The following is a 25493-nucleotide window of genomic DNA, read 5'->3' on the forward strand; positions in this document are numbered from 1 at the left end:
TCTGATCTTCCCTCAAGAGACTGAGGTGTTTTTGCAAACACTGAGGCGTAAAGAGGGAAGTGAAAACAAGGGGGAAAGCAAAAGGCTTTATTTTGCCTCTTTTTTTTTCTTTCTTTCTTTCTTTTGCTATGAGCTACTCATGTAAAACTTTTAATTTGCAACAGAGAAGTTGGAGTGATACAAATAACACCTGTTAGGAAAGGTTAAAAAAGAAGATTGCAGATACAGGGGAGAGAGGGAGGAGTCAAACCCAGCATGGTATCTGAACAGAGCACTCCTTGAATGTGTCTGGATTAACTCACCTGAGATACAGAGGGACAGAAGAGAAAAAAGACACAGTGAAATCCATAACATTAGTACAATTAGATCAGCAGAGTGGATTATTTCATATATTTTTTCCTTTTAAAATAATTTTATGATCATCCTTCAAGGCCAAGGATTATTGTGAGAGATGAAAATTTGAGGGGTTTACGTGGATATTAAGAATATCTTTTAAAAAGCACTTTGCTTATAATAGTTAAGATAAAAACAAGCCATCCCTTACCACCTTCCTTCCTGCCCCCAATATTTTGAGAGGATAGCAACCTGCATGCTTCAAAGCATAGATCAACTCTCAATGAAACAGGACCTGAGTTTCTTCTGACAGGTTTTGTATACTTTCCTCAGCAGCATGTGGTACTGCAAGTGTTTGACACAAGAGTACTAACGTGACCTAGTATCGTAAGACATCAATTCCCAGATACAGCAGATAGGTCACCTACAATACTCATTGCCAGCAAAATCACTCCTTTTCTGAACCTGGGCTTCTCTTTCTCATGCAGAACTTACATTATGTGCCCGTAAACTTTATGAGCTGTTAATTTTTTCCGACCACTAGCTTTTGTGTCTGTTCACTTTAATAGAAAGTAAGACATTGCCATGGATTATTTGCTCTGCTTTTCTTGAAAGTAGGAAAAAACTGTTTGTGGTATCTTTGTGGGTAAAAGTAGATTATGTCCCATTACCCCAGCAAGTCAGTGAAGTTTATTTTTTTTCCGTTAGTAATAAACAAATGAGTAGATGAAGTCACTCCTATAAGCAAGTCTCCTTGTACAAAGGAAAAGCAGCAATGGCTCCAGTTAGTTACTCAGCAGACCAATCATTTTTACTGATATACACAAGATAGTGGAATTTGAAACTATGTGGTTTCAAATATATGAATATATAATTTTGAAACTATTTAGTTTCAAAACTCTGTAGAGAAAAAAAGGTTTTTTAAAGCTACAGGACTGTACTGGGAATCCAGTCTGAGCACAACTCCGTCTTAAAATATCTGCCTCCACCCTAGCTTGGTCAGAAGGAAACCACTGATAGGTTTTGAATGCAGAGACAAATAAACACTGTGCAAAGCAGCTTTAATGCCTTGTCAGGAAAAAAGGTCTCCGTTTGATTCCTGAAAGATGAAAGTGTTAAGTTTCTTGTGTTTGCTAGGTTTCTATTTGAGTTTTACCCTCTTTGGAAGGCTCCTTGGCTGCTGCAGCCATGGAGAAGACTCTTAAGAAACAAGACAGACCTCTAAGCAGACTTGGGTTGAACCAAGGCATGACATACGCTTTGTTTTGGTTACCGAGTGTAGCCATCTGAAGGTCAGGTAAGTTTTTGCTAGAAACAACTGCTTCGGTGTCAGTGGTTACGCTGATTGCCAATTGCAAGGCACCTAAGAGAGAGCACTGCGGTGAAGAAAGTAATCCCTCTGTTGACTAGTGCCTGTTAAAACAAGCTATGAAGCAATTGTAGGCTGAAAAGAGCTGCTGTAAGGAAGCAGCAAGACCTTGGGATTAGTTATACAGCCTTAATATTTAACTCTATACTGCAGATATAAACAGTCTTACTAAAAAAAAAAGGAAGATACCTGTTAGAAGAAAGAAGATACTAACCATCTGCCTTTCAGGAGGGGAACTCAGCAATCATTTCCGAGGTGTTTGATATACCTTATGATACAACATTTGTAGATGTGAACTCTCAGCACCTAGAGATTTTAGATACCTGTTTGTGGGTGTTTATGTAGATTCACACATCCACATCCCCCTTCCCACAATCTACAACTAAATATACTATTTTGGTAAAATGAGAAGCTGTGGTATCATCGAGGTGAACTATCATAATTCAGGGTTGACAAAGAACCTGGCTTAAAATAGTGATCCTTCCATGAACTGGGTGTCCTAGTGCCATGTTACACTACCCAGTGAGGGACTGCATGGGCAAGAAGAATGCTGGGTGAGTAAGAAAGAAATGTGTAAATGGAAGCTCCTGCTACAAAGTTTAAAACCATCTTATTCAACACGTCTAAAAGTAGGTAAAACAATGCAAGTGTCATACAGAGTAGATAGGGGAAGTTCACGTGTGAAAAATAGAATGCAAAATCCCCCTGTATCAGTGGACTTTTTTCCTCAGTCTCATGATTTGGAGGCCATGATTTATGATTTTGGGACTTTTGGACATAGCAAAGTTTCTCAGTGCTCCCTGAGAGCATCAGAGAGCGGCTGTTACAGGGCAGATTTACCTAGCAGCTTGTCTAGAAAGGTCCTGGAGCCAGAGGACTGACTTTATGGTGAGGAGAGCCATCAGGAGCCCCAGAAATGCCATCATAAATTTGAGGCTAAACTATAAAGCCCATCAAGTCAAAAGGCTGAGGAAAACATAGGTTTTGGAGCAGCAGCAGTGAAAGGGACCAGCTAAGAGCAGCCCCAAGGCTGGCGACTTGTGCTGCTGATTGACACCCTCTTCTTCACACACTTTCACACACAAAACCAGCAGGCGCTTGTGCTCAATGCCTCCCTAAAGCTATCGCAGCTTGACTGATGGCCTTGGCAGCGGGGCTATTTGAATAAGGTTTCTGTTACTCAGGTGGCTCACTTGGAAACCTAACTGGCCAGGCTTTCTTGCTGGCTGGTGTAGGAACTATGGTCTTGGAAGAATGTCTGACCCACCCCAGGGGTGCTCCTGGATGTCAAAGCACAGCCGAGTGCTAGCAGATTTGTAAGCTGAGGGCTTACACGTGGATGAGTACGTCTCTGGACTCCCGAACGAGCAGGCTGGGGTGGTGGGGAGCAGGCTGTTTTAACAAGGCAAGGATATCTGGCCATGCTGGCACACTGCTAGAGCTGAGTGTGTCTAATTGCCAGATTTAAGGAAAATCCAGCTTCAAGCAGCTTAATAAAGAAGGACCAAGATCTCTGTTCAAACCCACAAGGGTACCCCTTAAAAAGGGGTGCTCTGTCATCCTTTAGGCTTTAGGATCTCACCAGCAGCTACTTATGGACATGTTCCTCCTTCTTGGCCTCAGTCATCCAGGCCTCCAAATGGGATGCTCCTGCCAAACCTCTGGCACCTGCAGTTAGAAACAGACCAAGAGCCACAGAAGGCCTGTACTAGAGCCATCTTCACCCCAAAATATCACCACTCAAAATCACCTCTGTGGCAGCAACTGTTCACCTGGAGTTGCGGGAGATTGCAGACTGAGGCCATACATCTTCTCACCCTTCAGGGAATGCCAGCAGGAGAACATGTGTGACACCTGGGCACACGCACAGCCTGAGTAAAGACATTCAAGTCTGTGCATGCGCATGCAAGGGACACCCACAGCCACCCTGTGGCCAAGAGAGAAGCTTGTCCCTGCTAGGAGCGTCATGTCCAGAGGTGTGAACGCTCAGCTGCATTGCCTGTCAGGCAGGCAAGGCGATCAGCTATGGATGGCCGTGGCGTAGCCATGCCTATGGCTTGTGGTAGCCCTCAGCTGGCACCCAGCACCTCCGTGCTCCTGGACTTGCAGAGGCTACGGGACCCTTAGGCTCTATTGCTGCTGCACGTGAAGAGAGCCATGTTGTAGCAGGTCCAGGTAGAGGTTTTTTAGTGACCATGCAGCTCTCCTACCTTGTGGTAAGCTTCTTTGCTCTTTGTGTGCTGGCTGTGGATTGTGGCTGGGCAATGGCTCTATTTGCTTCCCTCTATTGGTTTGATTTTATTAATGGCCAAGAGTTGTATCTGACTGAAGCTTGGCCCTGCATGCTGTTGGCCTGTCGCTGCTGTTCTCTGCTCAGGCTCTGTCCTCCATCTCTGATCTGGTCACATTCTACCAGCCTGTCATCGCCTGGGTCTATCGTTCCCAATACGTGGTCTCTGCATTGCCATGGCTTGTTCCTGCCTTTCACCATCCTGTTGCTGCTTTCCCTCCCTCTGGCCCAAGTCAGCCTGTGGCGTTCAAACCACTGTTTTCCCAGGAGACCCACAAATTACAACTCATACCTCTTCTGTCGCTCAAGTTCCCATGGGAGCCAGAGGATGCTGTCTCAGGGGACAAGTGTCCAGTGCCACAGGCAATGACACTTGCAGAGAATGTTTATTCATAACCAAACACATCTGATCAGATTCCCAAAGTCACAAGCTTCCTCTCTTCCTGCACTGACACCTCTGGGATCACAGGCTTTTCCTACATCCCTAAAATATGGTTGTCCCTTTCATCCCTCTGAAATCCCCTGGCCAGGGTGTAGCTTAGCTGTCCTGAAAAGAGGGAGCGCAGACAGGATGGCCGCTCCCTCCCAGCAGTAGGAGAATGCAAAGACAGCATCGAGCTTTGACCTTGTGACAGTAGATTAACTCTTTACCATGGGGGACCTACTGGTCTTGGCACTGCTTGTGTGTCTGTGTGGGAGCCACTGAGATGTGGGAACTGCACTGCTGTTGGCAGCATCATCAATGCTAAAGAGGTTGCTGGGGAAAAACAGAGCAAAAAGGTGCCCAAAATAATTTTGTGACCTGCCAAGCTTGGGCTCACTGACATATTGCTTGTCACTGAGAAGTCCAACTAGTTTCCCCTCAAAATCATTTTACTTTTGTGTAAAATGAATGTAGGGTTGGGAATACATGTGCAATCTGCAAAGCCTCATGAAAACCACAGTGCCTTCTGTACTTGAAACAACCCTATTTTTAACAGTTAAAGATGGTATTTACAAGTGCTCTGACCTCAGGCACTAGTATTTCCTCATTTTCCATTTACTATTGAAATAAATTTCTTTGTTCCTTATTGTTGTATGATTCACTCTCAACTAATTGGAGAACTACCGTTTTCCTTTTTTGCCATGTGGGTCACCTCCTGCAGCTAGCTAGCTCCCATACCAGTGGCAGGGTTTTCCCCTTAAGACCTTAGTTATACCAGCAGAAACTGTGACACTCAAAGATTCCTCTTTGCACCTAACACGTCTCTGTCATCTCTGCAACCCCACTAATGTCTGCTAAATCTCCTGTAGTGTCTTGTCCAAATACTCAGGCTGCGATCTCTTCTAGCTGTTTGTACATCTACCACAATGAGCATCTTATTCTTCAGTAGGACTCTTAGATCTATCCTGAAAGATATTAATGTAAAAATCCCAGCTACCAGATATTCCCTGAAGTGTCCTTCTTTAGGGATATCAAAAGCATACATTGTTTCTGTTAGACCCTGTTCTGAATTTCCTAATTTTCTCAGACTTTTCTGCCCCAGTCAGGCCCTGCTCACTTGTGCAGTGATACAACCCACTTCACCTTCCACTTCAATTTCTATACGGAACCTTTGGTGTTTATGGACTTTAAGTCCACAACAGGCTGTTCTTGGAGATATTTTTTGTCCATGCTCTGCTCCACCAACAGCAGCAGCCAGGTCTGAACCTTAGCTGTGTTTGGTAGTATCTGTCTGCATGAAATACCCTGCTTTAAAAATAGCCTTGATTCATGAAGGCAGGTAAGATCGAAGTAGCAACAGTGGTCTAAGAGACAGATTCTGTCAAGTCTGATGTGCTCTACAGAAAGCAGCTGTAAAGATGATCGTACTTCTGCCAGTATGGTGGGATCCTTGACTACCTCCTCCTCCACTGCTCTGTTATAGCTCCAGCATAGGAGGCCATGCTAAGTGAAAGTAGTATTCTCCCCTACATGCTGGCTACCAAAGGGTTCAGTTTAAAGCAGTGATTTTCACTCAGCGAGATACACCCCACTCAGGAGGCAATAATGTGTGGCAGAGGGATGTGAGAAGGTGTTAGGATACCTATATAGGTCTGCTAAACCCTACCAGACCTGTCCTGGTTCCGTGCATGAGACATGCACAGCAACTCTGGAGCCTGGAGCAGTGGGGAGATATCCAGATGCTTTTGGACGGGCAGCTGGGTCTGTGCAGGGAGGGAAAAGGGGTCAAAGGAGATAAAGCCAGCTCCAGGTGGAACTGCACTGAACTGCTTGTTGCTAATTACACCCCATGGCACACTGAGAACACAATAGGTTTGAACTGAGTATCAAGAAAAGGCAAGCAAAAACTGAGCTTGTGCTGAGCTCAGGCCAGAGGTACAGTCACGGAGAGCAACCACAGAAACCTGTTCTTGTCATCTGGCACAGCAGTTACTGCAGCTGCCCCTCCAGCCACGTTCCTGTTGTACTGGGACTGTGACTGCTAATGTTAGCAGTGGCATGACCCTCTGTGACTGCAGCGATACCACTTTCCACTTCCCCTCTCCCAGCCCTTTCTGGTTTGGGAACCACTGGCTTACATGCACTTTTTGCAGCCTCTTGTATACAAAAATAAAGGAACCTGGCTGAGAGGGCAAAATCGTTCTGCACAAAGCTGTGCAGATTTCCATTTCAGCTCTGAAGTGGGACTGAGCTTTGTCAGGGCAGCCTGAGATAGTTGAAATGCTGCCTTCAGGCACTTCTATTTTGACAACAATGCTGTTTGTGTGGCCGTGATGGGGCTGTAAGATCAGTGTCTCCCGAGAGGGATGGGAAATGCTGAATCTGACAGAGCCGTCTGCAGTCTCAAGCAGCAATCTGTACAGAGAGGGTGCTGAATTCAAACTGTGAGTACTTGTTTCAATGTAGTGTCCTGTGTACAGAACTGAGGAAAAGTTCTCAGAAGAAAATCATCCTTGCCCATGGAGTGCTAAAGAGCAGAATACATGGGTTTTTTTGCCTTCTCCCCCCAGCCCCTCAAAAGGTGTTACTGGAAGTTAAAGAACTGCTGGTTTAGAGGCAGTAGCAGATCTAAATGGGATTACAGGAAGGGCAGGTTAAAGCTAAGCCCACATGCTTCTTGGTCTTTGGCAGAGTACCAAACTTCATGTTAACATTTAAAGAGAAGCCAGTAGCTATAATCTGTAGTGATTTCTGTTGCAACATAAACACAACTGTACGGGGGAGGTAACACAGAGAAAAAACCAACCAAGAACACCCTATGAGATGCTGAATTCAGGAAAACAATTCAGTTCAATGAAATCAGCAGGTCAGCCCAGCTGTGGTAGGATTTTTTGTTTACTCTTTGCTAAATCTTACTTGGCGTAGGAAAGATCCTCTCCGATCTCAGAATCTGTCAAAGCAAAGGCAGAATCCTTTAAAGTCTCTAAGAAAGAAACCCAAAGAGATCTGTTCTGCCCACCTACCAGTGTGGTGCGATCGCTCTTGCCGGTCTGTGACTTTATCACAAGACTTGTGGTCTTCTTAAATCTCCAGCTATGAAAATAACGGCTAAGCTAAATGCAAAGGAGTATCAGCTTTCATGTAAAAGCGAGGTCGTTTGCTGGGAAGAGCATTAAGCATGGTCCCAGTATTTTTGAAGTCTCAAAGAAACAAGTCAACTCCCAAAATATTTGACCAAAAAATAAAAATAATAATATAAAAAAATCTTAACTCAGTCTTCACATTTCTGAGCACCAGAGATCAGCAGTACTGTGTGAATAAAAGATGTAAAAAAAGAAGAAATGTAGTGTATCCAATCCAATTAGTGACTACAGACCAGCAGGTAAACTACACAGTCAAATGCCTGTTGTTTTGCTTTTCCAGCAGAGTAAATATGAGAGGAAAGGCTGGATGTGGATTCTCCTTACAGTCTACGAAAGGAAGCCCAGCATTCGTGTTTCTAATACAATTCTATATTCATGCCTCGTGGTCTGCAGTGATAGTTAAATCTAACTTCACAGCAACCTGTATCCTGCCACAATCCTTCAACTGGAAACAAAATTATTTTGTAAGAGAGAAATAGGTTTTTAACAGGAAAGGGTATTCATAAGGAAGACAGGTAGCAAAGACTCCATCGACTGCAATGAACTCTAATACAGACCCAACAACACTTTATGTCTGGTGTATCAGTCACAAGGAGATTTAGACTACAGTGAAACATCAACAGAGTCTGCATTTCTGAAATACAAATGCACAGCATGGAGAAGCAGTAATCCAAGCAGAACAAAGCAAAATACTGCTAAGTGGAAGTAATACCTTGCCTCAGGGACAGAAATCACTTACTTCTTTTTTCTCTGGCTTTTGCAGAGGAGACGGTGAAGCGCTCACACTACTTCTGTGCTCACAGGCTGCTCTGTAAAAACTTCAGGAAGTTGCTAACGACAACAGTCATAAGTGGTGTGAGCTAAAAGAGTTTTGCTTATGAGACTTCATCAAGCTCCCAAAGTGTGTCACTTGTAGTTAGGTGTACACTTATATATAGAGGGGTGACTGGAATACCTCAACCTTGAAAATCTTAGTCATGTCATCACTTGAGAAAGTCATTGTGAAAAGACATCTATGGCAAGGACAACCTTTGGGGAAGATCCACCTCTGAAAATACACTGAAAGAGTGAGAAGAAGCAGAAGAAACAATTTACTAGCTACTGTAAGTAGGGGATAATCAGAAAGGTGAAAAACCCAAATGGTCAGTATAGGAAAATGTGGAATTAACAGGATGATAGAAGGAATAAAGAGCATTGTGCTGGTGGGTCTGTGTGTAAGTGCTGGCTGGGGACTGAGGGCTGTGATGTTTCTACTGAGCAGAGCACGCAGGATATCAGCATTTCTGCTGAGTCGTTGCAAAGCCTTCTGAAACAGCCTGTTCTCATCGCTGTCCCCTGTGTTGTTTTCAGATATGAAGCAGTGCCCACGCTCTTGCACGGTGGGCTTGAGATCAGCCCTGCATGGCTGCTGCCTTTCACAAGTCAGTGGCTCTGCAGCCATGGCTGCATTTCAGGAGGGGCCCTATGAGAAGGGCTGTGCTTTCTGCCTCCCCTGTGCCAAACCAGACCGCACGGCCTGGTCTGCAGGAGTTTTGGCTGTTGCTGTTTGACTTCAGCCTCCATGTAATCTATCCTTGCTGTGCCAGCGGGGTGGTAGGACATCCACAGATATGCCTGGGCTCTTTGCTCAGCACGTGCAGCTGTGGCAGGATGAACCGCTGCAGCTGGCTGGTGGAGGGAGCAGAGAAAACGATGCAGTTAGGAAAGCAGCTAAGACAAAAGAAAGCCTTAACAAGGGAAGTGATTGCTTTCAAATCCTGTCACTTGCACAGGGTTGAGAAGACGGCGGTGCAGCTTCTGTAACCTCCAGACTCCATTTGTGACGCCAAGTTTCAGCTCTTGGACTCCTGTTCTGAGTGTGCACCTTAGGCATTGTGCTGACATGCCCTGGAAGGAGAAGAGACCGATGAACCACCCCAGACCCTGCTGGCCTGGGCTGCCAGGTTCTGTCAGGAGCAGGATGCCTAATCCTTGTTTGTACAGTGGAGGTAATACCCACATAGTCACTCAAATACGTATGAAATTGCTGGGTATTTAAATGAATGAGAAACAGTATTAGAGCCCAATGGGGAAGGGGGTGGTGATATAAGAGAAAGACCATCCTGGTGCCAGTTGTGCTAGAAAGGGCTGAGAATGCTAAAGAAGATGAAATGGTGGTTTGAGCAGCTTTAAGAAGAGTTCATTTACAGGAGTTCCTTAATGGCAAAGAGCCCTGATACAAAGGAGCGTATGAGCTTTACCAAGTGCCCTCACTCAGGCTTTAAAGGAAGGAGGAAGAAGATCCTAATGCTACGTTGCCAGGCTAGACCTTCCTTGTGAGAACTGTTCCATGTGTCATTGCAGATGCTGTGTATGACTTTGCAAAAGCCAGTTATGACCAGATTGATTAAGTTTTCAGGCAACTTCCTGATCAACTCCTACCCATTCCACCTCTGATGAGGTGCTTACAGCACCCCATGAGGGTCTGTCAGTGCTTGCAGACTGCTTGGGGCTAAGGTAGAATGGGGAGGAACTGGGTGTCAACCTAAGGCAAGCAGATAACTAATTTTCTTTTTGGTAGCTGTGTTGGAAGTTAAATGTTTCTTCTGGAAAATTAAAGAAATGCTTGGCATGTACTTTCATTCTGGGGTGAAAAAGTTACTTCGGTTCAGTTCTGCTGAACTGGTTCCTGGGGAAGGGTCTTTCTGTGAAGAGCAATTCATTCTCAGTGGCCAGAAGGAACTGGGGAAGAAGAGGCTGAAGCCAGCTCAGTAGCCTCCATCGGTGGAGAAAAGCAGTTGAAATTTCTGTCTGAACCAGCTCATCCTGGCTGGACATAGTGCTGGACCCAGTCTGTGCACTGCTGCAAACCCATGATTTCATCTTTGTCCTCTGCATAGATATCAAACCCAAAGGAAACCATGAATAAGGATGGGAATAATGTTTCTGAGATAGCTAGAACTGATTTATCTGTGTAGGTGACCATTCTTCATTCAGAGATGTGGGACAGAAAAGAGGAGAGTGCTCTCTGTCCTGAAGAACTGGAGTTTTCGTAGGCACCAGTGGGGTCTCCGTGGCATTTTTCATTTACCAGATCACAGTTCCCGTTTGGGTGCAGTCAACTGTGCAGCCAGCTCCCTGCCTGATTATGCTTTCTGTGATGCTTACACACACTGACACAGGGTTTAGGATATTCAGAGACACACAGGCATTTGCCGACCAGATTTTATGGTGAAACATTGAAAATTGTGTGGTCCTCTGTAGAGAAATGGAAGACAACACATGGCCTTGGACCTTCCAGACCGGCCTGAAAAACATTACTATTTAGAGTCACGGCTCCTTCACGCTTCTCTCAGTAATATGGCCCCAATCAGCATCACCCCGTCGCAGTCATTGCCCTAGCAAGCTCAAGACTGAAGCCAAGATTTCACATTGGAAGGTGCTTTAAAAGACTTTCGACATGATCTTCTGTGACTGGAAATGAAAACAGAGCTGGTGCTTCCATGGGTGGCAAAATCAAACCAAACATTTCAAGTAAGTTTAGTCTGTATTCAGTAGAGATAATACAAGCAGTACAGCAATATAAATTTTGGCCTGAGTTGTATTGTACTGATGTCATATCCAGGCAGAAAAAAGATCAGATAAAGAACCATTTATAGCAGAAGGCAGAAACCCTCTGGCCTCTGTCTAAAGCCAGCTGAAGTAAATGGAAATGTTTCTTTGAGCCTCAATGAGTTTAGATTGGGCATTTTGAGCCTATTTCTTTCTACCTTCTAATTGCTGGCTATTTAGACACTTGCCTTTAAGATAGCATGTTTAAGGAAGTTAAGATGCATATGAGATGTCTTCTCTGCACTCTTCATAATTTTCCTACTGCAGTATAGTGACTGTCCAAAGGGTAAGGGATAAAAGAGTCCAGCTTTGTTTTAGCTCACTGCTGCATAACCCAGACTTTTTTGGGGGGTTTTCACAGCACTATGATAGAGAAAATGCATGTGCACCATGGACCAGTAAACAGAAATAACTGTGGAAGACTGATGGTGTCCAATGTCTTTGAAAGACTTTCAGACTGAGTTTTTCACTCCCCTTTCTTGTTTAGGAACTATCAGGAGAAAAGCTGGTTGGATATTTGGCATTTCTTTGTTCCACCACACATGAAAATGGTCTGTGTTATCATTATCTTCCCCTGCTCCAGTCCAACAAGAACCTATGAATGGAGGAAAGAAACCTCCGATCACCTGCCTCTCCTGCCTCAACACAGAAATGAACACGGAGTCACATGCACGTAACAGCTCTACAAAAGATTACCCAAGAAGACAATATTTGTACACTTGTGCATCTTTTTTGTAAGCAACTGAGGCTCATTTTTCTTGGAAAAAGTTGTTGGCTTTAGATTTCACAGTGTGGAAAACAAGGAAATGAAAATAGCTCCTTGAAGCATGGGTCTTGGTAGGAAAAAGCTAAGTGTCTGGCTCTTTTCTTGTTCCCAGACAGCAGACCTGTCTGGGGAATGCAGCATGTGCAGGATTGCAAAAAGGACTATTGATGATAAAAGCAAAGCAGAAAAGTGCTCGGGAGTCTCTTTAGGACAGCAGTGGCCAGAGGCTAAGAAGCATTGAGGACTGAAGTCTGCTCAGCTCCGTGCTCCTCTGGCCAAGCACTATACAAGTCCCCCTGCACTGTTATGATATACAACCATGACTAATAGTCTCCATAGCTTATGGATCAAACTTGGTTTATCATCTGTGACAGTGGCTGTGATGCTGTTGATCTGGGACAGGGACAAAAATCAGCCTCGGTGGTGTTTTTTTTGCAGTTTATAGCAGGATCAACCACAGATTGGATTGCTGAAGCCAGATAGCATGGGATGAGCTCTGCGCTTAAACCAAAGCTCAGTTTCCTCCCAGCAACTGCCTACCTGCGGAGTCTTCCCCTCACACGGGGTGTAGCTCTGCTCTGCCCTGGCAATCAGGCCGGCTGAGTGGCAGAAGCATTGTGCTGAGCCCAGCACAGAGCTCACCTGCCTTCCTGGCTTCCCATGGACGCCCGGTTCCTAGCAGGCAGAATGCAGAGAATGCAGAGACCTTCCCATGCTGCTGCTGGAAATGAAACACAGATGTGTCAGTTGCTGAGATTTTTGATGCCCTGGCTTTTCTACACATGATGTATGCTGTGCTTTTGGAGGGAGGGGTGACACAGATTCCTACCGGGTTGTCAGGCTGCATAAATGCCCGCGTCTCGCATCTGCGCTTGAAAGTCCTCCTGCTTTTGATTTGCCTGTTTTTGTGAGCGGCTTGTAGAAATTTGATCATGCCCGGTTTTCATTGACGCAGTGATGTACCGTGTGCCTCAGGAATGGAAATCCATTATGTCAAAAATGTCACTGATCATGCCCTTGTCAAGGCAAGGTCTCTCACCCCGAAGAGAAAAGCCCTACCATGGTTGACAGCCCTGCCTCTATAGGTGTACAGATCCACTGGGGTTAGTTTGTACCCAGGCAAGAGCCCCCTGGCAGAGTGCAGCTGGTTGTCACACAGTGCATCTCAGAGACCTTTGGGTCTTCTGACTCCTCTGGGGCAACAACAGATTTGTCTTCTGTATGGTAAGAGTAAAGAGGTGCTGGTCCATATGCTGGGGTCCTTGGGATGAGGTGGGGTACACGGCTGTGTTTGTCTAACAGCCTCTTTGGGAGAGCGTGCTGCGGGAGCTGAGGTGAGTGGGTGTGCTGCAGCAGCAACGGATTTGGCTCCACGCTTCGAACTCCAGCTCTGAACATGCACGTCCCCAGACAACCAGCCCATCCACATTGTGCTTTGGTTCAGCTCAAACTGCTGGAATAAAAGGCAACCAAACCCCAAACCTATAGAATCAGATGGCAAACACCGACCACTGCCTGGCTGTGCCAAGTGCCGCCCTGCGCTGCCGGCTCAGCTCTTGCAGCCTGGGTCACAGCCTTTCGACCCATATGTCTGTTGGTTTTTTTGGTTGGTTTTTTTTTTTTTTTATGAAACCCCCTCCTTATACTAGGAAACTATAACACCCACAGGGTTAAAAAGGTTACAGTTGTTAGTGCATGGGAAGGAAAAGGGTGCGGTTCAAAGAAAACGTGTTTCTGACTTTTTTTACAGAATCGAAGTAACAGAAGTGGTGAGCCAACACCTGAAGTTAGCTTAATCTTAGCAAACTTCAGAGGGAAGAATCAATTGCACATCTATAGCATGGCCTGCACCCCTGAGCAACCACATTTATTCTGTGGTGCAAAGACAGAAATTCAAGCTGGTTTTGCACCTTCTACAGATAGTGCTGTAATTTCAAGCCTCACTTTGTTTTAAACTTGGAAGGCTTCCAAGAAAGAGGCAAAAGCTGTTGAAATTGCAGTATTTCAGTATATATTCAGGGGATGATTTAGTGAGCAGGTATGACTTTTTAATGTGGCTACCCAGAGCTCCGTGCCACTGCATGGCTCGTTTGGTTTTGGTTGTATCTCATATTAATATAAAAAATATGTCAACCATGGAAACAAGTAAGATTTGTCCTCTCATTTGAAATCCCTGGTGAAGTGAATGGCTGAAGGACAGGGAATTAGCATAGACAGAGCAAGTGCCTTGGCCAAACATGGGCTTCGGATCCACCAAATCCCACTCAAACACCTCTGCCATATATTCAAATGTGGTTTTTTGCTCCTGTTGTTTCCCTTTTAGCCTCCAAGAGTTTGCTCTGCTAGGCTAGACCAAGCTGATGCAGCAGAGATTCAAAGGGCTTTGGTGTTTACACTGCATCAGCTCCTCCTCCCATCCTCAGGGAGCCTCACTGCCAGCTCTTCGGGCAAAGCCTTGGGCAGTGCCCTTTGGAGGGCTGCACACAGCCTTTGGACGGTGAGTGGCTTTAGGGAGCTTGTACCCTGTCAGGGGAAACTGCCACTGAAGGGGCAGGCGCCCATGGGTTACCTCCGGCATGTCTGCACGGGGACTTCGCTGCCGAGGGGCACCTTAGAGAAATACCGCAGACAGGAAAGCAGGAAACGTTTTGCAGAGCAGAGATAACATTGAAAAAAATACTCCATAAATGGTTTGATTTACTGATTCGCATGTACAGTAGCTGCCATGTAAGCATCACAGGAAAAGGAAATGGGATGGAGGAGGAGTGCGAGGAAAAAGGTAGCAGGACAACAAAACAGGCTGGCAGATTTCACTGGGGACAGGACGTCATGTCCTGGTTTTTCTTCTGAGCACGATGTGTTGTGATCTGCAATCACACATGGACACTGAGGATGTCAGTCCTTTGATTCAAAAGGAAAGGTCTGTATTTATTGAAAACAGATGGGCAACTTGCATCACCTTGGGATTCTCTACTGGAAATTGCCTCTTGTATACAGCTGGAATCCCCCGGGCATGCTAGCCCTTACCTAGAGCAAACAGGTCTCTGAGCCACTGATCTGAACTTCTACACCTCTGTGTGATGGAGTTGTTGCAGAGCAGGCATGTGATGGTAGAGTTGTCACCTCTATGCTCCATTTCTCAGCTTTTCTCAAAATCCCCTTTTGCAAGATGACCTCAGAGGTCTGTGTGACTCCATGTGAGGTGAACACCCCCCCGCCCCCCCCACTATGAACTTCAGCAAGCAATGGGAGACACCTCCTGCCAGCAGCATGTGTCTCCATAAGAGCATCAGGGAGAGCCTCTCTGCACAACTGATTTTTTCGAGCTTTGCCAGACATTTTGTGATCTACCTGACTGCACCTCAGTGGGGGAACTCACAGGGCTGCACAGGCCCTATTTTACAATTACTTGTTGCTTCATTTATCTCCACTTGCTTTGTGTCACCGGCCTCCACTGGGGAAACTGAGTCTCACATGTGGGTGATGATCCCACTCTGCAGTGGCCAGGCCATGGAGCCACCTCCTGCAGAGTTAGACGGTTACCTCAGATGACTTTCTTAAGGCATCTTCTCAGAGTCTTCAGGGATGCTGGTAGGTGTGAAAGGCCCCTTCCAGTCTCTGCTGTTGTATTGTCACAAGCAATTTAATCTTCTGGAGAAAAGAAAGTGCCTGATGAAGGTAGGACATTCAGCCTTCAATTGCAGCGAAAGATTTAGTGGGGCACATGTCTTGAGACGTGTGCTTCTCCGTTTCTCAAATAAATACCCTGATACAGTCTGAAAAAGTAAGTATGGTCTTCCTTGAGATTTCTAGGTATGCGTACACACTGAGGGGAAAAATCCAAGTTTTTTCCCCTCCTTTCCCACCAGTTTTTCATATCCTCTTACTCCGTCATAAAGATGAAAAAGACAACAGAAAAATCTACTGGAAATCACCCTTGAAAATGCTGACTTTTGAGCTCTGGCACATTTCTCTCCATATAAATAGATATCCCTATAAATTGGTCTTCCTATAGACACCTGGGATTTTGGCTTGTGTTCAGCAGTTTCCATTCACTTAAACAACAGATTTACAGCCTCATTTTCCAAACACTATTTCCATGCCCTACTTGGTGCCAGGAATGTATTTTTTGAAGATGCATTTGTGAAGCAACAATACTAATTGGAAAGACTCTTCAAGATTAAAAGATGTCCCTTCCATTGTCTTTTCTCCTGACACTAGCAGCTTGAATCATTTTGTAAACAGAGCTACCCACAGAGAGATAAATGATGTAGCTTCACCTGGTGCTGGTGTAGTACAGGTGTATTTGAACACATGAGACTGGACATGTGAACTCTGTCTGCCCTGCAGTCTCTGGTGCATGGGAGTGATACCTGAGTTAGCTTTTCTAGAGTGGAAGCAGGTGGACCTTAACACCATAAAGCTCTGTGTACTCTGGGTTACCCAGATGTGGGGTGTTTTTGCATGAAACTTCAGTGCAGGCAAATCTGCAGGCTTCACCATTTTAAGAAATGCAAACATTTGGTAATTCTCCACCGGCTTTGCTAGAGTATGTGGCCAAATAATGGGAGGGAAACAGATACTACTCAGTTCTGGACTGATCTTGTGGGCTCTTTTCATTAATCGCATCTCTGAGTCTTCTTCTTTTTCTCTATTTAAAAAGACAGCTGTCACATCTACTTCCTTTGAAGATACTTTGTGATGAAGTGGCAAAAAGATGCTGTATGAGACCCAGGTATTACTACAAATTTTAAAAAAAATGTATAGATTACTATATGTAATGAACATGCATGAAATTCTCAGAATTCTACAGAACTAAATGCCAAGACTCCTGCTGACTTGACTGGGTGAGTGTCATGGTGTGCTGTGCCCACATCACTGCTCGGGTCTCAGGCAAGCAGAACCTCTGGCAGGAGAAAGGCAGGCTGCAGTCCAGCTGCATCCTGGAGCTGCGGTTTATCAAATACATACAGCAGATACGTGGGTGAAAATAAAGCGTGTCTTGTTAGGCTTCCAAGTAAGTACCAGATACCCAAGAAAACAGTAATGCAAGCACAGCCATAAAATCCGACTTCCATTTCTCTGCAAAGGCCCTTGTCTCATCACCTGGGGTGACATCCCAGCACTTTTGGGAACAGGAGTAAAGTGCTTTGAGGACAAAAGAAGAAAGAAGTTGGTCCAGAAAGGATGTAGTGTCTTTGCTCTGCTTGATTTCAAGGTGTTTGAGATGCCTAGATACTGGTGAGGGCTCTGGGCAGTGGTAAACGAGTTAATTTCTTCTGTAGGCAGAAGAACATGAGTATCTGCAGGCAGCTGTAGGAGCAGCCCTGGATATCCTACGTATGTTTTTGGGCACCCTGGAGAAACTGACATTGTATTACTGAGCCAGGCAGTCCCTTTGCTCAGGACTTCTTTAAAGACCAGGAAGGCAGCAGCCACAGCAGAAGCGTTGGTCATCATCCTCCTGTTACCCATCTCAGGCAGTTCATGTTTCATACATTTTGCTTTGTACAAAACCAGCCACTTGTGTCTGTCTGCTCGCCAGCAGACCCCCTGAAACAGCCACCTAGGCCTGCAGCTGCGGTTGGGCCCACTTTGCAATACTTTTTATTTGTTCTGTTGCAGTGGACACCCTGCCGTATGGGGCAGACCCTGTTTCTCACAGGCACCATGCAAAAGCAACGTGAAGGGAAAGCAGAGTTCTGTAAGCTGCAGTTTAACATAGCATCTAAATAACTGCTCGAGGGCACAGCTTCAGGAGGCAGGGCTAGCCAACATCATAGGCTGCTTCTGTCCAAAAGGGAAGGTCCAGTGCCCTTTGGAAAATAAACGATATGATAGTTTTCTGCCGTTTTAGGGAGGAGAATTGGCTCAACCAAGGCTCCGACAAACACCAGATATGGTACAAAGGTGGTTGGCAGCAAATTGTTGTGTTGGCTCAGCTGCCTGTGGGACTGCAGCTTGCATCAGTCTGAAGCATGCGCTTAAAATGCTTTATGAGTTGAGGTCTGATTACTGGGCTGGAGCAATGGAGTTAGATCTGGGCAGCTTTAGTGGATCTCGGAACAGTGTCAGGCTCCCAGTGGCTGCTCCTATTAGCACATGGCAGCACAATTTGAAAAATGCTTTGCTTCTTCGTGCTGACTGGGCAGAATGACAGCCAGGGATGTGTCAGCTATTTTTATTTTTTTTTTGCTTTGAAGTATGATTTTAAAAAAATATTTAATAAAATGGACACAGTGTATACCAGGACTATTCCCCTAGAAAGCTTCTTAGTATTCCAAAGGCTAAAAGACAGGAGGAGAGAATGGAGGCTGGCATATTATTTATAGAAAGGACATCTTCTGGTGTCCTCTGTGGTTGTTCTGTCATGCCCATATAATGGTTTGTTGTAACAAATTATGAGTCTGTGATAGTAATCTAAAATTTGTGCACCTATTCCTAGCAGCAATGTTTTCTGCTAGGACACCACCTTTTACCTCCCTGTTAGAGGGGTCTTACTAGAAGCATCAGTGGTAGGACAACAAAACCATAAATAATTATCTTATGAAGCCAAAATCCTTGTGAAAGATGCTAGCAGCTTGGTGGTATTTACTGTTCAAAGTCTAATCCATTATTTGGGTATGAAGAGAAGCAACATCTAGTAGTTAAAAACCTTGTCAAGCTCAATCACAAAATCAAAAGAAAAGCCACATTCAAATGCAACATACTTTATAAGATTAATTATTACTTCGTTGAATAAGAAATTCAAAATAGTCTGAAATGATAAATCAGTTTCTGTCTGCTCTTGGTCTTTTTTTGGAAATCACCAGATTACAAATATTCCCTACTTCCATGTCTGCTACTGAATTTCGGTTCACTTTATTTTAGAAAATTTGAGGGGAGTTGTTTATGGTATAACTGAGGGGAATTTCCAGATGGAAAGGAGGAGTTAGTACATACAAAGCCGGACTCTGAGCTTTTCTCCTAAGCTTTGGTTTTTTTCTGAGAAGGGGAAAACAAAACAACAACAGTTCCTTTTTACTGGTGCTTTTTCATCTGGCTGTGTAGGTGGTACGCTGAAGTAGTAGTTTGATGGAGATTAAAGGCAGTGTGACTGCTATGTAACTTCTGTCAGAAGGGGGAATCCCAGCTCTTTAAAGGGCATGCGCAAATAGACGTGAGTAGCGGTATTACAGGGTTCAAAAGAAAAACCAGGCCAAACAATCTCCTCCCAGAACCTCCCCTAGATTTCCAGTATGCCTAAAAGTGGGCCGTGTCCCTGGCTGGGGAGGTTTCTGCCAGCATTGCTGTACGGTCACTGCGTCTGGGCTCTGCACCTCACCCCCGTTGCACCCTGTTGCTTTGCACCCAGCCTGAAGAGGTCCTGTTGGGTTAAAGCATCTCCTGGAGAGATGCACAGCCTTGCTCTGGAGATGCAGAGAATGGAGAGCCCACCAGTCCCCCACTGTGTTTGGCTCCTTCCCATGGTATTTTGTCCAGTTATCAAAGAGCGCTGCTGAAAACCGTCTCCTTTCTTCCAGGCTCAGTGTGTCTGGACTCAGCAGAAGCCAGCGCATCGTTTATATACAAGGAATGCACCTGTTTAATACATAAGGAGCACACCTATTGCAACTTTCTCACCTAAAGTAAAGCTGTCTTTAGTTCCTGGAATTTTTTTCCATGTAAATTCAAGGTACAAAAAGAGGCATAACTGCCGGAAACCATTCTTGGTAGAACAACAGACACTTAACAAGCCCTCCTTTCAGTTTATCCCACATCTAACCCACAGTCTGTTTCCTCTCCTTAGAAATCACACTCTTGATCATCTGCGGTCCCTAGATACCTGTGGCTGAGTCCTCCCATGTGGCCAGTGCTGAGCAGCAAAACACGTAATCCTGGTGTGGATTCAAAAGCATGCTGAAATCACAGTCCCTCTCCCCAAGAGTCTCAGTGTAGCAGATCTGCACTAGAGATGACCACCTCACATCAACAGGTCCTTCTAGGAAACGCTGCCACACCCAGGATTTACTTTTTTAATCCTGTTGTTATCTTTCGCTTTAGTACACAGCAATCCAGCAGCTGTAGTCCTTATTCCCCAGCTAGTGGCAGGTACCAGTCTATGTCTATCCATTCCTATGAGAATCTTGGTTGCTCTGGAGAAAAGATGTGATAAGGAGTGTAGGGGTGGAAGAGGGTGAGGTCTATACCTCTCCCACCGAAAGCAGGCCAAATATATGGAAAACACATGTATGTTTCAGAAGGAAAGTGATTGGGGAAGTGGCCTGGAGTCTGGGGAACTCTGCTCTCAGAAGTCCCAGCCTCTGGTGCCAGGGTTATTTTTGTCTTTTAGCAGACAGCTGTAGTGGATCAAATGGAGAAATAGTCCTGACAGCTGGGCCCAAAACACAACTGCTGCCCATGTACCCTGCCAAAGGTCATGCTCAAGGCCAGACCTGTGCTGGCAAGGCTGAAAGGTTTTGGTGATAGCTAGGAACTCAAGAAACAGGTGTTTTTTATGCAAGTATTTGTGTAATTAACTGCACATGGTCACAAGAGACTGAGAAGTGATTTAATGTGATGAATTGGCTAAAGCCAATAAAAGACCAGGGAGCAGGGTGAGTCCTGAACCTCACACAAGATAGTGTTTACTCTTGTCTTTGCTGGTTGCTGTTAGTTAATATTTTTTGTTGTTGTTTTTTGGGGGGGGTGTTTGTGTGGTTTTTTATTTATTTATTTTCTAGATTGCTTTGAAGAATGGATGTGTGGGAATGACACAAGACAGTAAGAGTGGCTTTACTGGGGGACCAAATGTCTGTCTAGCTCAAGATCTGGTCTTCAGTGGTGGCTAAAAGCAGTCCTTGGGGAAAAGCAGTGTAATGAAGGCAGCACCTGGTATCCTCTCCCCAAAGCCTCTCCATGACTCTGCAGGTCAGGGGCTATTTCAGCACTGGTCTTTCTACTGCTATGCATGAATGTGCTAAGGTAAAATTACTCCCCTACATCTCTGCCTACAGGTAACACCACATACACAGTCACAGTTGCTTTATTTTATTATGTTATAGTGCTGTACTGGGAGCCCATGTTGTGGTCATTCATTTGTATTTGAAATCTTTCACTTCTCCAGCTCTCAGATTAGTTATGGGATAACTTTTAGTGTTCTGCAGGACATGGTTTTGTTCCCTGGTACAGTATCCAATGCTTTAGAAAACTCCGAATCTATCATGTCTGAGCCAGACTCATAAAAGCTGGAACTCAGTTTGGCAAATAAATCTTGTTTCTCTTTGAAAGATGCTTATTAGCATTTGCTACACTCCCACCCTTAGCTCACAGTTGTTTGCATCTGTCGCTTCTGTTTTACTGTACTTACCCAATTCATCCTCTTTAGCCTTCTGGAATATTGATACGCTATGAGCACTTCTTCAAATGAAAGCAGGAGAGAGACCATGTCATCTCTTTCAGGAATACTAATTAGCTAGAGTGCTCATTTTAAATATTTTTTCCTGGTAGACCTTGTTTATCATCCTCTTGATATTACTGAGCAAAAAAGTCCCTCGACAGCTCCATGCTGTACATGTACATGATCTGACTTCTTTCTGAATACAGACAAATATTTATTAAGTACTCTTTTTTTATATATTACTGTTAATTTTGCTGCCTCTCTTTAGTGATGTTCCTGCACTATTGTTAAGCTACTTCTGTTCTTAGTAGATGTTAAAATACTTTCTCTGCTCTGTTCTGAGGTGTTTCCAGATGGTTCAAATTTGACTTACTCATTTTTCACACTTAATTACTTCTATTTTGTATTAGTTAGCAGCCATTTCCCCCTTTCACATCTGTAATAGATTGCGTTTCTACTTTACATTGATTCCTTTACTTTGTCACCGAACTAGGATGAGATTTTTATCTGTTTGCACTCTTGACTTGGAAATCCCAATTTTTTGACCATCTGATAAACAATTCATCAAAGGACTGAACTTTTGTTCAGATTTTTCTACCCACAGTTTTTCTGCCAATGTATCTAGATAGTAACTTTTGTCAAGTTAGAGAACTTACCTTTTTAATGTTGAGTGTTTGGGGCAGTCTTTTGTTTTTGGGGCAGCTACAAATACTCAGGTCACAGTCATGACAGCTGGTCTTTAGAGAGCAACAAACTTTCTACTCAGCAATTAGTTCATCATGGTATGTCATAGTGAATGATCTCACCTTAGATGCAGTACCTGATGGGTGAGAGAATTCACCTCTATCACTAAATGCTATTTTTCTATTGACTCTCACATCTCTAGCATGTCTCCCACTTTGAAGTCTAATTGGATGAGGGTTGAATGAATAATGGGTTTAAGGAACAACTCATCCTGCTTTTTTACTTTCTGACTTTCTTTGATGGTCTGTAGCAGATCGTTCTGCAGATATTTTTCCTCTTCTGCTCAGCATCTTGTAAATCTGACTTAACAATTCGCAAGCTTGTAGTGGTGATAGAGAGCACTGTCCCCAGTCTGCCCTTCCTCATCAACAGTTTTATTACAGTGATCGGGAAAGTCATCTCACCAGGCTTCTGTGGCATTAGTTACACCAAATTCCTTCACAACTAACATTACGTCCTGCTCGTGTGTTACTAATCTTTCTAGCACTGATATAGATGACTACAAGTTCTCATTATTTCTCATTCAGGCTTGCCAGGTTGCTGGCTGCATGCTGAGTTGTGGTGCACACTTCCTCAGCACTATCTTTAGTGTTGCTGGTCTAACCAGCCCTGTATGGCCCCCTCTAAAAATATGTGGAGCCTACATGTGGCAGCAATTTTTGTTTCTGATGTTACCTGTCTTTCTCAAGAGCAGGAGACAAGTGAAAGTAAGCCTGGCTGCCTCATGCCCATTGTGCTGGCCATGCACAGCTTATTCCCAATTTCTTCTGCTTTGCCTTGGTATTTCAGAATATCAGTCAAATACAAGTCTTCTTTTTTTGAGTTCAGGCTGATATTTCATGTCAGCTCTAGCTGCACGAAAACAAGAAAGACCTGAATACTTAGTGAGAAAATATTTAGGTTTAGGAGGCTTCAAGAACGGTTTTGCTGATCTGTTGATATGCACATGAAGATTGAGAAGTGAGGTTGACTCTGAACTGCTTGCGGGTTGCATCACTGTTACAGTAATAAAAAACAAATGTCGCTATAATATCTGGGTCATGGAAAGGTGCTTTTGAGACAGAGACAGGCTGTTGTGGTGGGAGTGTATTTCCAGAAGGAGGAAGGAAAAAGAGTGTGAGACAGTAACAGCAAGTGAGTGTGTATGTATTTGAGAAAGTGAGAAACATCATGAGCCAGCCAGCCTCCCACTGTGGGACCTGCTGCGGTACGTGGCAGGGCAGCACAGCGCCTAGCAGCAGAGCTCCAGCTCCTGTCTCCCAGCTCCCACCCCATAGCAGGGTGGCCAAGTCCACCCAGGGCTTGCCCAGGTGGAGGGGATGGCCTCACTCCTGGTAACAGAGCCTAGAATGGGCTGGAGGGACCAAAGTGAAATCTGAAGCCAGATGAAGGCATCTTCTGCATAAAGGCAGAGAGCTACCAGGGCAGACGGATGCTATGATCCCATGGCTCACAGCATGGATGCTGCACCAGGTAGTACGGAGAGGGTCAGAGGGAGCCTCCTGAGAGAAGTAAGGGACGCAAGGATGGAAAAGAGTTGTCATTTTGTCAAGTCAGGAAAGCCAGGACAGGACTTGAAGGCATTACAGTCAGAGCAGTCACACACAAAACCAAGACAGGAAGAGTGGTCTGATGCAGGGAGTGCAAGGGGGTTTCTATAGTGGTGGCATTTTGGGTGAGAAGTCAGGGGGGAAGATATTGTGCTACTGAAAGTGGGGACAGTGAAGAAGGTGTAGGCAGAAGATTTTACTGTAAGCAAGGTGAGAAAAGCCCCAGAGTTTGGTGATGCTGTAAGCAAAGACAGAAGTTACCGAATCTGACTGCAGGGAGAGAATAAGAAGACGGGAGAAGAAAAGGAGAGTGAACCTAGCATGGAGGTGGAGGAGGGAGTCAGCAGGAACGGGAGTGGGTCTAAAATAAAGGTTATTGTAGGAAGAGTGGTCTCTGAGCTGGTGGTGGGACATGTAAGAGTTCACAGTTACAGAGAGGTCAGACTAACAATATAGATGGAAATATCCTTCTCAGAAAAAATGGTTACTGTGATAAGGAATAGGGACAAGTTTGCCAGGGGAGGGACTGGCAAATGGTACTGAAGCCCTCACTGGCAAGGCCTGCAGAGGTGACTTGTGGGACAGGCACCAAGGGGTGAGAGTCCAGCTCCAGGAGGAGATGGCACTGAAGGTTCATCAGGGAGGGTCTGGATGGGGTCAGTTGCACTCACCACCAGGTTGGCAGTTTCTCCTCAGGGATGGAAGTGGTGAGGAGGGGCTCACGAGCAGCTGAGCAGGCAGTCTCAGTTGTCCTGAGAGGTGAAGCACAAAGCCACCAGTTTTCTGCAGGAGGAGCAGAGAACAACCACTCAGGATGGGCAAAGGGACTGGAGAGCTGCTCCAGGGCTTTAAGGAAGAGAACCCAGGAGCTGTCCCCGGAGCAAGCGAGGAGGGCATCTAGTGATGGACGGGAGCATTGCGGGGTGTCCCCTCCGTCCCTGGGGCTGGTGGCACCGTGTGCCTTCCCCCGACTCAAAAAATGACAGTCCTCTGCTGCATGCATCAAAGCTGTTCTGTGGTTGGATTTTGGGGAGTGTCAAAATGCACGTGAAGCTTTCTAGCTCCTCTGACTAGGAAATAGAGGAAGTTACTGGGAAAGTACATGTCAGAGGGGAACTGGGTTGTCCGTCTGTCTGTCTGTCCCCAGGCAGGACCTGCGGGAGGGCTGGACCGCTGGCTGGGGGTGCAGAGTTGTAACTGCTGCAGCCAGGACCATCACCACCTCGCCAGGGTCACAGCGCCAGGTCAGAAAGGCTACATGAGAGATGGTCTGAAGGCAGCCCTTTTTTTGACAGGAAAGATAACTTTTAATTCTTCAAAGTAAAAATTTAGAGATTTACTTCTTAAAAGTAAAAAAAGTTACTTCTTTACTGCTTTGCTACTTGGCTGCTTGTGGATAACCACTGCATCCCTCTCAGATGTAGGTGCATTCTTTCCTCATGGATGTGTATCTGGTTCCATGTGTCTGAAGGACAGAGCCTGGACCTCCACAGGCGAGAGGCACAGCTCTTCCCGGGGAGCCACAGGGAAGGAAACCTCACGCTGGGCCAAGAGCAGCTCGACAGAGCTACCTGCTGCTGATCGCAAGCTGCTTTTCGTTTTCAGCTTGGCCATTTATCAGAGACCCTGCAGCGGCAGTGAGGAGCTCCTGCATGCTCTTGGTGTGTGAGCACATTTACACTGCGTTGGGTAGGCTGGCTGCCTCAATAAATACCCTCACGTGCCTGTTGCCTGTGCAGAGATCTTGCTCTTGCGTGACTGAAGGGAGCTCACACACTTTTATGCAGAGGACTCAGAGGTGGCACGGAAAAGTCATCACAATTTAGGGATCTGAAGGGAACTTCTCAAAGCTTATGCAGTCAGGTATAAGTTGTTTTTTGGTTGTGGTTCCCCCCACCCCCCAC

At 45.3% G+C, this 25493-nt stretch overlaps 1 protein-coding gene across 2 annotated transcripts in view; it reads right to left on the minus strand.

The window, feature by feature from the left end:
* The window catches only part of GPR132 (G protein-coupled receptor 132), an 84521-nt gene that overhangs the window by 8211 nt on the left and 50817 nt on the right, over nt 1–25493 (minus strand). Inside the window, exon 2 of one of the 2 annotated variants that reach the window (XM_037394442.1) lies at nt 24261–24372. The gene's annotated coding sequence lies outside the window, so the exon portion shown is untranslated. Of the gene's footprint in view, nt 1–8298; nt 9249–24260; nt 24373–25493 lie in introns of those variants that run through there. The other variant, XM_037394443.1, reaches the window with a different exon arrangement.

The sequence above is a fragment of the Falco rusticolus genome, chromosome 7 (genome assembly GCF_015220075.1).
Source record: "Falco rusticolus isolate bFalRus1 chromosome 7, bFalRus1.pri, whole genome shotgun sequence".
Classification (NCBI taxonomy): Eukaryota; Metazoa; Chordata; class Aves; order Falconiformes; family Falconidae; genus Falco; species Falco rusticolus.